This window comes from Topomyia yanbarensis, chromosome 3, assembly GCF_030247195.1.
Source record: "Topomyia yanbarensis strain Yona2022 chromosome 3, ASM3024719v1, whole genome shotgun sequence".
In the NCBI taxonomy this organism is placed as follows: Eukaryota; Metazoa; Arthropoda; class Insecta; order Diptera; family Culicidae; genus Topomyia; species Topomyia yanbarensis.
This window is the reverse complement of record NC_080672.1, coordinates 137,138,682-137,155,636: the sequence shown is the minus strand read 5'-3', so window position 1 is coordinate 137,155,636 and position 16,955 is coordinate 137,138,682.

The following is a 16,955-nucleotide window of genomic DNA, read 5'->3' as shown; positions in this document are numbered from 1 at the left end:
CTAGCTCCCTGGGTATGTGTCATGGAGGACAATTGGCTTCAGAGGAATTCCACGAAGATCCGTCCGAAAATCTTTAAAATCGTGACCGACCATCTTAGATTCCAATGAAACTTTACACGTTTCACCGTCATGCAAGACTAAATATTTTCCACAGGTAATAAGATTATTTTGACTCAAGAGCAACTTTTCAAAAGGGCGTAAACGTTTCTACGCGCATGAATTTCAAATTTTTTCGTTCGATTACTGTATTTTATACAGCAAAACTATCTGAGAACGAGTTACAGGGAATGAATACTTCTGTCTGAAAAAAATATACACTGAAAATTTTTTTGTCATTTTTCAAAAAAACAAAAATTTATGATAAAAATTTAAATTGCGAAAAAACCCATTTTTTTAATTTTTTTATATTTTGTTACCAAAAACCTAAAGAGAAAAGAAACATTTTGAATGTGATTGCATGATGGAGACAAAATCGGTAAAAAAAAGTTTTCCTAACAATAACTTCGTCCATGTTTTTAAATTTCATACTAATAGCACAGAGAACAGACATCCATGATCGAACAAAAATATTTAAAAAACGTGTGTAAACATTTTAATTAAAATACGATAAACACTAGCGCCGCCACACCAACCTATCCCAACTATCCGTCAAATCGATTCCGGAACCGGTTCGAAATCCTGGATGGATTCAGTATGGAATCTAGCTCAAAGAAAACAACCGATTCCGACTATCGGTTCATGCATTTGAGCTGGAATTCATGCTAGAAGTCCGAATCGGTTCCGGACTAGTTTGACTGGGTAGAGGAATAACCGCTGTCAATTCTGTCGAACTCAGCCACAAAAAAACATGACGACAGTAGCGCACCTGGTTTAGATATCCAAACTACCTTCGAAACCGTTAGAGATTTTACACAAGTTGAATGCTGAAGATGGACGTCTGTTTTCTGTGCTAATAGACATACAAAATTGTAATTCTATTACAGAATATAATTCTAAGCACCATTTAAAATCAAAATGCATTCAACAAAAATATTCCAAAATGCGAGATATTTGAAATTTTGCTCCTTCAAAAACAATTAATTCGTGTAATTATGCTCTTTTTAAAAGTTATTCGCGTTACCCCATCAAAAAATGTCAAAAATTTAATGTTTATCGTTTTAAAAACGTGAAAGCAACTTTTTTAGTGTATTTGGATCCTGGAAAAGATTTCAATAAAAAAAATTTCCTAACAACAACTTTTGACATTTTTTTATAATTCTTACTATTTGCAGTCAAAAATACAATTTTCTTTTTGAATATGATTCTAAACACCATTTTAAATCGAAATGCTCTTAACAAAAATTTTCTAAAATGTAGTAGTTCTCGAGATATTTTAACTTTTGTTTTAACAGCACAATTATTTTGTTTTATTACGACCTTTTCATAAGTTAGTCGCGTTTCTCCATCCACAATAATAGGTTTCTCAAAAGGCCCGTAAACTTTCGTGCAACTTTCTCTTTGATATCAAGGCGATATTGTGAAACATTTTAAAGTTACATGAAAACCTTTTGCTCCAGCTACTCCATAGTGTGCTGGAAAGAAGGAATCAACCCCTATGTTTGAGTAAAACAGTCAGACTAGTGGATAACAAATTTCATTCCGAGGGCTATTTGGCATACATATTCAAAGAGCTGCTCATGTTTAAAAGAAGGAGTCAACTCCTATGTTCGAATAAACCGGGCATACGAGTTCACAGGTCATGCCCTTATTGATTCATCTACCATCATAAATTGCCATCCACGGGTCAATCGGAACATTGAGCATTGAATGAATGTTCATGTCCTTAGTACACATGCTCCTTCCAGATAAATCAGAATCCACCTACAAAAAGCTCTAAAACTGACGAAAACCATAGCAGCTGACAACAATATTTATAATTAATCCGTCGATTGTATTGACAGATATTTAAAACGCTGAGATAAACGCTATAGCAAGGATTTTTCCCGATTCTGTGCAATATGGTTGCTTTTTCCACATAACGAAAAATTGGTGGAAACGGATCCAAAAAAAGGGGTTTATTTTGATTTTTTTTTGAAAAGCGTGCAAATGCAGATGTCTTTCAGGCAAGCCTTTTTTTGACTTTTTAAAGCCTCAAGTTGTGCCTGAAGGCTTGGGTATTGTTGGTGCTTCAGCTTCGGAACAAATGGCCCCGTACTTCGGTTACATCGAAAAAAATAGGTTTTGGGGAAGCGAAGGGTTAGAAAACACTGCGCACAAGTACAGTAGAGTGGCTCGCGGTTGTATGGGAAAACTTCAAAATGATTTAAACTAACGGGCACAGCATTTTTTGAGTTTCTTTTGTGGTCCCAAATGCCTGTGCAAAATTTGGTAGCGGTTGGTTGCTTCCCGGGTTTGCGCATTGCGTTCAAAGTTTGCATGGGATTTTATATGGGGAAATCAATTATTTTGCATTTTAATTAATAAAGATCCCTATTTCACTGATAATGAAAAACCAGCTACATAAAACTATAGTTCAAACCTTAGTTAACAACTTTGTCGAAGACCGTAACAAGCTACGAGTTTTCAAAAAATAGTTATAACGATTTTAAAACTTATGGTAAAATCCAAATGCAGAAATTGATTAGTTTTTCCAACACTGCCGGTGCACCACCGACATCGACATTAAAAACTTAGATAAATGAGAATATATTCATCGCAGAGACTTGGTACACAGAAAAAAAATTGGTAAAAGTAAAAGTGTTCCGCTCTTAGCAAAAAACAACCAACGCCTACTATTGGGTTGAAAGTAAAACTTTTAAATTAATGAAAAATAATAATCAAAATAAAAGTTTTCCTTTTAATTTAATGAAGAATAGTAATCTCAATAATAATTTTATTGTCAAACTAAGAGTATGCGTTGGTTGTTTTTTGCTAAGAGTGAAAAGCTTTTATTTTTACCAATATTTTTTTTCTGTGTGTATCTTTGAATGAAATGTTCAGAATGAATTGCTGAATAAAATAGACGTAGTCAGAAAATGAAAAGAAGCGGGGGGGGGTCTTGTGTACTCCCCAGTCCCTTTTTAGATTGTTTTGTATAAGACAAAGAATCATTACGTCCTTGTAAAAGTCAACGACTGAACTTTCTTAATATTTTGAGAGACCCAAATATGAATCATACTACAATCTGTGTTGTAGGAAAAAACATTTACAATATTTAGGATTTACACCTACAAATTTATGTTATTTTTGCTTGATGCAAAAACTAACTCAGGTCTGGAAATCGCGTTGGGTTCTAACCTGAAGTATATTGCTGGTCCACCAAGATCACCTCTGTTTTGCGTGAACCTAGCTCAATTTAATCAAAAAACGCTTGTTTGAAGTAACTATCCTGGTTTCGTTCCTAGATTCTCAAACGAAAACTTAAAAAAAAAAAACAATTCCGAACGGCTAAGAAATAGGGTTTTAAAATATGTAAAACTTATAAACCGTTGTACCATTTTAAATGAGATAACAGTAGAGCCCTTAAATAGTAGCACTCAAACACGTGAGATTAATTTTTAATTCGACGGTACAAACCTGCGTTGAAGATGTGCTCCTTATGTTATACTAAACTATCTAAAAAGGGAACTGGGGAGTACACAAGCCTCCCCCCTCCCTCTTCTTTTCATTTTCTGACTACGTCTGTGTTATTCAGCAATTCATTCTGAACATTTCATTCAAAGGTACCAGGTCTCTGCGATGAATATATTCTCATTTGTTCAAGTTTAAAGTATCGGTGTCGTGGTGTACTCAGTGTTGGAAGAAATAATTAATGTCTGCATTTGGATTGAACCATAAGTTTTAAAATCGTTATAACTATTTTTTGAAAGTCGTAGCTAGTTACCAGTTTCGACAAAGTTGTTAACCAAGGTTTGAATGATCGTTTTATAAACCTGGTTTTTCATATTGAGTGAAATAGCGATCTTTATTAACGTAAATGCAAAATAATTGATTTCCCCATATAAAATCAATAGCTCTTATGTTACAAAACCAAACCTGAATATTGATACTAATAAATTAGTCATCTTCAGTTTAAATATCTCAATTTCTGGGAAATGTTTTTTCTGGGGTATGAACTTGTAAAATTAAAGTTGACTTTACCCAAATCGTTTCCCAAAATTGCCCCAAAACACATATGGTTCTTAGAAGGAGGTAAAAAGAGGTGCACTCACCTTAATGATGTTGGCCGTCATCATGTGACCCCGGGAATTGCTTGAGAGCTGCCTATTCCAGAACACCGTCACTGGTTTATTTATCCTAAGCGAATTAGTCATTCCTCACAAATACACAGCGCTCTTCCGCGACTAGATGGTTCGCCGACACAACATATTCGATCCGAGAAATTTCACAATAACCGCTCCGTTGCCGCAAATGAATCTGCTGCTTTGCCGTTGCATTGGTAGTGGCGGTTGTTTCCCCACCGTTTTCCACCCGCGCTGTGGTTGCTTTCCCGGGCAGTCTGAACAATTGAGGTCTGTAATACTGTCTTCTTTGCAGATCCGGATCCGCTGTGCAGGTTTCGATCGCCTTGTTCGGAAACTTGATCACGTACTCGGTGGACCAAACCGGTTCTCCTCAGGATTTGGCCAGCCGCACCGGACTCTGGCTGTTGCGATCGAACCGAAATGTCGTGGTGATTGTTGCCACTACGAGTATTGCCGACCTGGGAAGAGCCGGACTGCACGGACTTTCCTCTCGGGACCGGGCCGATGTCGCCGAGGGATGATTATTGGATGCTCCCGAATAGTTGTTGCCGTCTTTCTCTTGATTTTACCGGCGAACTCGTTGGGACCTAGCATCCGCACGGCAGCGTGGTTTGCTCTTATATTTACTGCCGGCGCTGACCCTTGCGGCACTATTTTATACTCACGCCTCGTGACGATGGGGATGTTTTACTTATCTCCTGCCTATGATGGTACGGATGCGAGAGTGGTATCTTCGGTGTTAACGGTATCGCATGTGTTCCCGGTGACTGCTGATAGCACGACGGTCCTCCTTTTTTTCCGTCCGCAGGATCAGCCTCCGTTTGCTCGTACCTGCCTTCTTTTCGATTGAACGCTAACCTCTCTACTGACTTTTCTCCACGTTTTTTTTTCCTTTTTTCCACCTTTTTGACGTTTTAGCCTACGTCCGGTTTTTGTTGCCAGACAAATTTGTTTTTGTCAAGCGAGTGTTTTACTTGCACACCTTCTTCTGTCGGGTATGCCGTGCACGCTTATCATAATTACCTCAATGAACCATAATTTAATTTTATAATTTAATTCAATATGCACATTATCTTAACCATTATGTGCAAACATAACATAACATTACCGAAGCGGATGAATTTTTCATGCATCCTAGCTAGTGATGCATGAAAAATTCTAAAACTTTTCCTTACAAAAAGTCGGTCAGAGACGGTGAATCGCTCAGGAGACTTGCACGAACAACAGGTTCAACAAGTACAAATATAACGCAAATCCTAAACTGCAAACCTCTACGCTTGCTAAATCTTCATCTCATCTAAACTAATCCAATCACACACCAGCGAGTTCTGGTAAAATTTGCGATCACCAACACCAACAAATCTTTGGTAAAATTGTCTCCGACTGAGTTTTTATTCATGCTTCTCTGTACCTCCCCCACTTCGGCTCAACAGGCAAATAATCATTACTAATTTTAACACTAAACTAGTAGGATTATAATTAAATTACGAGAAGTTACAATTAACAGTGATAGTATTCTTAGTGTGGGGATTATAATTGCGCAGGAAAAGGGGTATTTAATTCCTAAACCGCCATGAGTCCGTAGCAAGGGTTTTACCGCGCCCAGAATCGCGTTTCTTTTGATTTTCATGACGGCCCCTGCCACAATTGAGTTCCCTCCGATCTTATGGATCTTGTTAGCACTGGATCTGACCACAGTTTGACACCAATCCAGGAAATGGTTATTTTGATTCCGCGAAGCGTATTGTATTGAGTGGCTTTTTTATTTTGTCGTAGCTGGTGTTGCTCATAGCTGGTTAACTTATCCGAATTTATTCGTTCCGTCAGCGTTTTGATTCGTGAACTGTATCAGTTTCTCTCGCTCTGACAAACGGCTGACCCGCGGAGGCTTGCGTGTCGTAAACACTCGTACTTCGATTTCTCCCGTATCGAGAACGGCAAACGCTCGAACGTTTTGTGGGCAGCAGGAGTTGACAGGTTGTGAGGAGGGTATGGTGCTTGGCTTCGTCATGCTCGAAATCCCCGCTATGAGCGGTGTGTGTCCGTTGGTGATTCCGCTTCGCCACGGTCTGCTGTGCTCAATTGTTGTCCTGGTTTGCCCTGCTCCATCCGCTGCATGGTTTTGCTCGCTCCGAAATATGCTCGCGCGCTTGCGCCAGTGACTGAGGTCTATAACTTGGTTTGATGTGTCACCATGAAGCAGCTTACCTATGAGATTGACTTTTGCTATGTCTGCGGAGTCCAGAGGGGTCCGCCTTCGTCGACCTGCACCCCTGTGCAACGGCTCAAGGTTTTCCCGAGACTCGCTCCGAAAGTTCCGTCTCTAGTTTGCGGTTGCCTGCTTTCCTTCCTGTTGCGCTCGCGTGCTCGCTGGTCGATTTCTCTCGTTCCGAAATGGCGCGCCTGCTGTGGGCTTCTGCTTTCTCGAAATGCGTTTTCTCTCGAATCGCTAACGGCGTGCCTGCTGAAGGCTTCTGCTTCTCGACGTGTGTTTTCTCCCGAATCGCTAACGGCGTGCCTGCTGAAGGCTTCTGCTTCTCGACGTGCGTTTTCTCTCGATTCGCTAACGGCGTGCCTGCTGGAGGTTTCTGCTTCTCGACGTGTGTTTTCTCCCGAATCGCTAACGGCGTGCCTGCTGGAGGCTTCTGCTTCTCGACGTGTGTTTTCTTCCGAATCGCTAACGGCGTGCCTGCTGAAGGCTTCTGCTTCTCGTTGGTGGAAGTTCTGTACCGTCCTTCACGTCACGACCGCTCCTTACTGCGACTGAGAGTTGTCATGGGCCTTCCTAGACAGCTCCTCGAATCCATTTGACGCTGGCTGGTGTGCCATGGTGGGGAGGTAGTTTGAAAGAAGTTATTGCTCACCACACCATGACAGGGCACGATTTGTCCCGATCGGCTAACGGTATTTTTGGAGCACATTGCTCATGGTTAGCAGGCTGAAACCCGCCGACATAGCTGAGTATTTTTTCTCTAATCTGCCTTGATGTCCTTCGCATGGTATCTGCCCTTTCTTCCTGTTGGCACATCCTCCAGCAAATATAGGTTGGCTCCGAGGGTTTCCTTTATGATGGCCGGTGTGAACTTCGGATCCAGTTTTTGGTTGACGTGGTCCGCCTTTGAGGACAGGCCGAATGTTCTTCGCCACACCAGGTCCCCCACCTTGAATGATACTGTTCGCTTACGGAAGTTGTAACGCTGCTTCGCCTTTTCGTGGTTGTTTTGTATGCGTTGTACAACGAACTGCTGAATTCGCCTGATCTTTGATAACCGCATGTCCTGTGCCACCTTCGGGTCATCGTGACTGTTTAGTTCTTGTTGTTTGTACAGATCCGTGTGGAGAATCAGGTCTCTGCCGAAATTTGCAGCGTGCGGACTTACGCCGGTCGCCTCATGTTTAGCACTGTTGATGGCCGCAGTGATTGCTGGGAGCTGCTCGTCCCATTCTCGGTGATCTCCATTTAACAGGGAACGAATACATGTTACTAGGACTCTGTTGACCCTTTCCGTGTTGTTGACCATTGGACAGTAGAACGCCGTTTTCATGTGGGCGATGTTGTGTCGTGACAGCAACGATTTAAATGCCATTGACTCGAATTGCCTCCCGTTGTCGGAGAGTACTATCCGCGGGCGTGAGAATTTCAAAAATACTTCCTTCTCCAGGAATTCCGTCATTTTCACCGAATCTGCGCTGCGCATTGGGTGCACGATGACATATTTCGTAATCCAGTCCACGATAACCAACATCACTGTGTTGCCTCGCTTCGATCTGGGCAGCGGACCTACGAAGTCCATCGAAACCAGTTCCCATGGCATTCTAGCCGGCTTCAGCTTTCCCATTGTTGGCATCATCTGTGTGTTCGGTGCTTTACTGGCCTTGCACGCGCCGCAATCTCGAATGTACTTGCTGATTTCCAGCTGCATTTTTGGCCAATAGAAATGAGATTGTATCTTCTGCCAAGTTTTGTGGAAACCAAGGTGTGCGGCTGTCGGGGAATCATGGAACCGCTTTATGACCTCGATCCGTTCCTCGCTTGGAACAACCTTCTTCCATCTGTGTGTCGTGTTTCCCATTTCATCCTTGCAAAGACAGTTCTTGTACAGCTCGTTTCCTGTCAATCGAAAGTCCGGGAAGTTATCACCGTTCTTTGCAACACGTTCTTGTAGGCTCTTATACCAGCCATCTTTGATTTCTTCCGTCGCGAATACCATGCGATCCTCGACAACGCATCCGGTACAACGTTAATGCTTCCCTTCCGGTATTTGATCTCAAAGTCATACGCGTTCAATCTTAATAGCCATCTACTCATTAGCGCCGTCGGGTTTTTCATCGACCTTAAGTAACTCAACGCTGCGTGATCACAGTACACCGTAAACCGTATGCCTTCAACGTATCCACGGAACTTTTCGATCGCGCGGATTACGGCCAAACATTCCCGCTCTGTCACGGAGTATTTCCTTTCGGATGAAGACAGCTTTTGAGAGAAATAGCAAATTGGATGCTCTTCCCCATCTATCTCCTGCGTCAGTACTGCGCCTATTGCCACATCGCTGGCGTCGCAAGCAATCGAAAACGGTTTCGTGTAATCTGGCATTGCCAATACCGGTGCCGACACCAACGCTGCTTTGAGTTTCAGGAAAGCTTGTTCAGCCTGTGAATTCCAACAGAATTTACATTTCGTTTTCGTTAGTTCCGTGATTGGAGCTGCGATTCTAGAGAAGTCCACGATGAATCGCCGGTACCAATTGCAAAGACCAAGGAATCTTTGCACTTCCTTTCTAGTCGATGGAGAAGGGAACTTAACGATGCTTTCGATTTTGTCCTCATCCACTTTCCAACCGTCTTCATTTAGGATGTAGCCGAGGTATTTGATTTCACGCCGGCAAAACTTCGATTTTTCCGTTGATATTGTCAAGTTTGCATGCCGTAACCGTTTGGCTACCTCCTCGAGCGTCTTTATATGTTCCTCGAAAGTCCTGGAACAAATGATGATGTCATCCAGGTAGTGGAATACTTCAGGTTCCATATCTGCAAACAGTCGCGTCATCAACCGTGCTAGGGCTTGACTGGCCGTACACAGTCCAAATGGGACAACCTTAAATTGGAAGTGTCCTCTCGAAGGAACTGTAAACGCCGTCAGCGGTCTCGAATCCGGATGTAGCGGTAATTGCCAAAACGCATCCTTCAAATCTATCGACGAGATGTAATTGCAGCCGCCGAGATTATTTAGAATCGAGGAAATCTGAGGTATCGGATAGCCTTCATTCACCATCACGGAGTTCAAGTGTCTCGCATCCAAGCAGACGCGATGTTGTCCCGTTTTCTTTTTCACCGCCACTAGAGGGTTATTCCACGGTGAATACAGTGCATCTTCGATTACGTCCAACGAGATCATTCTGTCGATTTCTCGGTTTACCTCCTCCAGTACGTACGGGGACATTGGATAGTAGCGTTGCTTGCGTGGTGCTGCTTGTCCAACATCCTGCCTATTTTTCCGTCTTTCGCCTTTGGAAACATATCAATCGTACGTTGAAGTTGTTGTTGTTGCTCGATGTTCAGCTTTTTCATGGACTCGTCTTCTTTCAGCTCAGTGTCCTGTACTTCGGTTTCCATTGTACAACAAATCGCCCTTACACCGAATTTTTCCCAGAAGGTCATTCCTAGGATCACACAGTCTGGAATGGTGGGTACTAGAAGCGCCGGAATTGTGTCATTTCGATTGTTGTATACTACGGGCAGTCGGGTGAAACTGCTGATCCTGTGCCGCGTGCCATCCGCTGTTTTGATACCACCTTCGACAGAGCCTATCCGCAACGATAGGTCTTCGACCAACTTTGCATATTTTCCTCCTAGAATCGAGCAATTCGCGCCGCTGTCGAGCAGTGCCGTTATTTTCCTTCCCATCACACTGATTACTGCGTGTGGCCGGTTGTCATGTCCAGAATTGATGATAATGGAGTTGATGTTTTGAAATTCTGGAATGGTTGAGGGATTCTCGAATTGCTGCGGAAAATCATTTCCCTCTATTGTCTGTTCTCCGCTGTTCCGTTTCCCGCATCCGTTCTGCAAGAGAAACAGCTGCGCAGTGAATATCCTTTCCGCCCACATCTGTAACAGAATAATATCGCCTGTGGTTTTGGACAGTCCATGAACCGATGTCCTTCCTCGTCACAGTTCCAGCAAGTTAACACTAAACGCCGGTGATCAGCGGTGCTTTCGCCCTGTGCTTGCAGTGAGCGCTCCTCGCGTCTCGGTTCGTGTGCCGCTGGCAGTGTGAAAGGCACATGATGTGGCTGCTGCTGTTGCAGTGCATGCGACTGAAGCTGTCCGTGTCGTGTTTGACCTTGTTGTGGTTGCATGTACCGCCGATGCTGTTCCGATGGGTTTGTTTTTTGCGACGGTGGAAAGGTTGGTCTTTGTCCTCTTGCTGATAATTGCAATTTCATTTCACTGACCTGCTCCATTAGCTGATCTATTTTCAGTTGCCACGGATCTTCAGCATCCTGCGACTGAGTGGCCTCGTAGCTCGGGTATGGACACTCCATTGTACCATTCTCTCCTGACAGGTTCTCCATTTCTACCGCATGAACTCGACTGAATCGTGGTTGATATTGTGAGGTGTGTGTCGGCTTCGGTGTGACCGTTGGCGTTGCAAAGTTTGGTTCTAACAATGCACCGTGCGGTATGGGAAGACGCCGTTGCCTGCTTAAAAGCAATCTAGTTTCGTCATAGCTGATGCAAACCTCGACCATCTCCTGCAGTGTCCTTGGTCTTGCTGCCGTGACGATCGCCGCGTAATCCGCGTTCATGTTTTTCTTGACAATGAAAAACTTTTCCTCTTCCTGCATTGGTGGTTCTACAAAACGAAATAGAGCTGAGATGTCCCGATAGTATTTGGCGAATGACTCATTGAGCCCTTGGAACCGAAAGCATGCCTCCAGCCGCAATATCTGCGCGTACCCGCTGGGTAAAAACTCCTTGCGAATCTCCTGCTTGAATGCCTCCCACGAGTTCAATCTGTGCTGCGTCATAGCTCGAGCATACCAATCAAGCGCGTCCTCCTGCAACAAATGCTTGATTGATGCCAGCAGCGTGTCATCGTTCATTCCTTCCGATCTGGCGAATGTTTCCACCCTATCCAGAAAAACATTCAGCGATGTGGTGTCTTTCTCCCCCCTGAACTTGAACGGCCAGTTATGCACTGCCTTCAGCATTCGCCTGTCTTCACTACGATCTTGTGCTGGTCTCGATTCCCGTCGCAGTAGATGACGTAATAAATCATCTCGAAGTCCGTCGAATTCTTCCCATGCGTTGCGACATCGATTGTGTCTGTTTGGGTTGCGCGCCTGTTCAGCCTCCTGCTGTGTTATTGGTGGTGGTGGCCAAATGACTTCCGCTGTGTCGATGTTGTTCAGATGCGACTGCTCTTGAACTTCGCTCGTTGCTCCTCTCCTGTTGCTGTTGTTTGCTAGATTTCCGGATTGGAATGGGGTGTAGTGCGAGCTCCCATCGAAACGTGCTCCGGTGAAATCCGGCCACGCCAAATCGCTGCCGTGTCCTGCTGAAAGTGGTGAGCTGGTTGGAGGTAACGAGGTGTGTTGCCTGCTATCGCTAGCACTTGTGGCCTTGTTTCTGCCCATCGGTACGCCTAACTGTTCTCTTCCTCCACCACTTCCGTCTACCACTCGGGTAACTGCTCTATTTAGTACACTGTTCACATCACATTCCATTACTTTAACCAACGTCTGAAGTGAACTGTGCGCTTCCGCGAACCCATCCGGAGGTTTCAAGATTGCTAACCGGAATCGATAATGTGCGATACGCGATCGAAGCTGTGCGAGCATTTCAATATTGACGTCTCTGAGAGCAACACTAACCTGCTTATGTAATTCGTAAATCTGGATTTGACACCTTTCCATGTTTACTGTGGGGCTTATAGCGTGCTCTGCGCTATCCCGTGTCACATTCCGTGCTGCATCCTCTCGGATTGCCTTATGCAAAAGTTGCACTTTCGTGCGATGAGTCTTTGGTCCTAAGTTAACCACATGTCTCAAAGCCAATTCATACTCAATCTCTTCATCGATTAAGTGTGTGTAATCCATTATCTAAGATCGGTTTCACAAATCGAATTGCAGGCTTAAAAAATTCGAGTGAAATCTACACTAAAACTATCACAAGAATATAATCAAAACTCAATACTAACGGTAATGTATCTTAAATGTGGGGTTTTTAGTTGGGCGCCAATGTAAAATTAAAGTTGACTTTACCCAAATCGTTTCCCAAAATTGCCCCAAAACACATATGGTTCTTAGAAGGAGGTAAAAAGAGGTGCACTCACCTTAATGATGTTGGCCGTCATCATGTGACCCCGGGAATTGCTTGAGAGCTGCCTATTCCAGAACACCGTCACTGGTTTATTTATCCTAAGCGAATTAGTCATTCCTCACAAATACACAGCGCTCTTCCGCGACTAGATGGTTCGCCGACACAACATATTCGATCCGAGAAATTTCACAATAACCGCTCCGTTGCCGCAAATGAATCTGCTGCTTTGCCGTTGCATTTGTAGTGGCGGTTGTTTCCCCACCGTTTTCCACCCGCGCTGTGGTTGCTTTCCCGGGCAGTCTGAACAATTGAGGTCTGTAATACTGTCTTCTTTGCAGATCCGGATCCGCTGTGCAGGTTTCGATCGCCTTGTTCGGAAACTTGATCACGTACTCGGTGGACCAAACCGGTTCTCCTCAGGATTTGGCCAGCCGCACCGGACTCTGGCTGTTGCGATCGAACCGAAATGTCGTGGTGATTGTTGCCACTACGAGTATTGCCGACCTGGGAAGAGCCGGACTGCACGGACTTTCCTCTCGGGACCGGGCCGATGTCGCCGAGGGATGATTATTGGATGCTCCCGAATAGTTGTTGCCGTCTTTCTCTTGATTTTACCGGCGAACTCGTTGGGACCTAGCATCCGCACGGCAGCGTGGTTTGCTCTTATATTTACTGCCGGCGCTGACCCTTGCGGCACTATTTTATACTCACGCCTCGTGACGATGGGGATGTTTTACTTATCTCCTGCCTATGATGGTACGGATGCGAGAGTGGTATCTTCGGTGTTAACGGTATCGCATGTGTTCCCGGTGACTGCTGATAGCACGACGGTCCTCCTTTTTTTCCGTCCGCAGGATCAGCCTCCGTTTGCTCGTACCTGCCTTCTTTTCGATTGAACGCTAACCTCTCTACTGACTTTTCTCCACGTTTTTTTTTCCTTTTTTCCACCTTTTTGACGTTTTAGCCTACGTCCGGTTTTTGTTGCCAGACAAATTTGTTTTTGTCAAGCGAGTGTTTTACTTGCACACCTTCTTCTGTCGGGTATGCCGTGCACGCTTATCATAATTACCTCAATGAACCATAATTTAATTTTATAATTTAATTCAATATGCACATTATCTTAACCATTATGTGCAAACATAACAAACTTCTGGGTATTTGTTCATTCTGGGTAACGGTTTTCTGGGCAAAAATACTTTCTGGGAAAAGGTTTTCTGGTAAGTGGTACTTTCGACGGAATGTTATTCTGGAGAATGGTTCTTTCTGGGGAAAAACTTCGGTGTTTTAGTTTCTGGGGAATGGTTTTTGGGGGAAAGTCGTATAACCATAATAATCAATTGTCAATACGATACATTGTATGTGAATGAAGGTTATTAGTGTTACCTGATCAAGGATGTATGTTTTGCAGATATGAAAAATTTAAATTTCAATATTGTGCATATTTGTGATCCCCTTGGCATGATACTGTACCTTGATGTGGTCCGGGGGCTTTTCCACCAAAGCAGTATTACAGTGATTATATCACTTAAACTTGGGATACGATTATTTTCTTTTTAGTTAAGCTACATTGTGATCAATTTTAGTACTTAACTTGGCGACCTTTATTATCCACTGCCATGGTCAAATAATATACAATGTGGGTTAAGGGCCCAATTCTCTCTGCAGGCACCTCATTCCAAACGTACAAACGTGGCCTACGCGATAACACAAACCTGGTCACAAATACGAACCTAAGAACCTAAACTCGCGCAATCATGAATCGGTCACGTCCGGAAGTATCCGCCCTTGATCATAGCAGCCCAAATTCATGCCTTTAGTTTGACCAATAGAAATAAAAACTAGACAAGACGTCCACGTGCGATCGCTGAAGAATACGTGAACATGCGAATGGCCACACGTTTATAAAAATAATGTGTCTACGTGAAGTTACTAGCATACGCGACAAAAACGTCCACATACAAACGCTCGAGTCCTTCGCGATCATCCACACACGACCATTCCCACGATCTCGTAAAAAGTATAACACCCGGGTGACTAAGTGAATGGTTTAGCACTTATAAATTAACAATCCCGGTCTCGAGAGTGAACCTCCAAATGCCCGTGCTCGAGCGATCATGAGTCGGTTTCGTCCGGAATCACCTATTCTCGGACCTAGTAGCATAAGTCCAATGCCTTCAGGTGGACCAATCAAAAATATAATGCTCATATCCACTAAACTACATAAAAATCGAATGTAAACACACAAAGTCACATACACGCGACAAACAAATATAAAAATGCTTGAGCCCTTCGCGACCATCCACGCAACCTATACTCGCGCTCTTCCAGACATTATAACATCCCGGTGATAATATGAACGTCTCAGCACTTGTAATCACTCAAACGCAGTCTCAAGCGTGAACCTACAGTCCCCGCACTCGCGCATTCATGAATCGTTCGCGTCCGGAAGTCTATCCTCGATTTCAGAAGTCTAGGTCCATGCCTTAATTGAATTAATTAGCTCTACAGTTCCAGTAGGACAACTCTCGAAAAAAATCGGCATATTATTAATACTCAATAATAATACTAACTCTTCTCTTTATTTTTTTTTTAATTTATTTTCGGTCTCATGCGTTATATTCTTGTGATGACCTTTTCGAGCTCATACATCCAAGAAGAGCAACATTGCTGCCAACAATGATTCTTCTCTGCCATCGGACGTCGCCAGGTTTTAGAACAATGGAGATGTATTCTCATACTCGATGGAATCAGATAAGTAGGAATGATCAACAAACTGCAAGTAGTATATTACACATTTCTTGTTTTGAAGTATAAAATATTATTCGTATTAAAATATTATTTACAGGCTCCACACATATCTTAACACACACAAATACACAAATGCTTGACAGGTGACTGGACCAAGTGCATTCACTCGTAGGATCTATCATTTCGATGATCGCCTCGATTCTACGAAACCAGTGCACAAGTAAACTGACATAAGCTAGTCTCATGTGGTGAATGCGTGTAACCTAGTAACCCCAGACACGACAGGACGAGACGGACAGACTGGACTCGACGGGGCCTAGTTCAGAGTTTTTGGGCATTCTTCAATGCACGGTTAGTGACCTAAAAAGAAACATTCGGCATGTTATTTTTCCTTTTATTACTGTATCTTGAGTTGGGTTCATACTGATACTCACTAGCACAGTCAGTTGCGTATTCTCCCATATACACTCACATCCAAAACGCGCAAACGCCCCTAACTTTCGTGATAACACAAACCTGGTCAAAAACGCGAACTTACATTACAATTTCAATCATCCACACACACCTACGCTCGCAATTTCGCCAACATTAAAACACCCCTTTACTTAAGTGAACTTTTCAGCACCTATAACTTTACAACCGCGGTCTCAAGCATTAACCCACCACTCGCGCGATCATAGACCAGCTACGTTCGGAATTCTCTACTCTCGATCAGCCTAGACCCATGCCTTCACTTGGACCGATCGGGAATGATGCTCATATTCACCAGACAACACGTTCCTCTACCATACACTGAAAATGTCCGCGCGCGATCGTTCGAGAATACACGTGAATGTGCGAATGGCCACACGAATCTAAAATCGGATTTATGCACGCAAAGTTGGAGACACGCTGGCATTCAAATGCTCGAGCCTTTAGCGATCACACTATTACACAGTTAGTAAACGCCCACGCTAACCCAGACAGATATGCACTCCTGGACTCAAACGCTAAAAACCACACCTTCCACGCATACACCACCCAGGACTGAACATTAGATTCATACATACAAAGCAACAAGTAATAATTACAGGTATTCGTCTGGCAACCGGGGGAAGTACATCTCAAACGCAGAACTTATCATTTCAATGATGGCCTTGGATCTGCGTTGCCTGTGTTCAAGGCACCATAGCTTTGTCCGTCAGGTCAAGGATGTATGAAACCCGCTAGCCACCACCCTCGGCCCTAGCTGCCCATAAAGGGATAAAAAAAATATTGTGCATATTTGTGATCAATTGCTAATCGACTTAGTTACTTGGAGAAATACCTCGAACAAACAGAATATAAGTTTGTCGTTTAATAATAAAATGTACTCAAATGGATTCATATTTACAGAAGTGGACTATTCTTCAAGCCTGTAACTTGTTCATCCAAAAAGCATTCTTTCCATGCTGACGTAATAAGCACACGGATTGATTTTTGGGATACAGTTATGTTAAATAGACAATTTAAGTTTTGTTCCATGTTTGTTGTACCAATAAAGCAGAACTTTGTTCCATAAAACTAAAAGAATAGCATCGAAAAATATTGTAATATCACATGAATTCTATCATCACAATCAATTATTCTCATAAGAATTTCACTTACAATGTATTACCTAAAACCAATAGCTCTAAATGG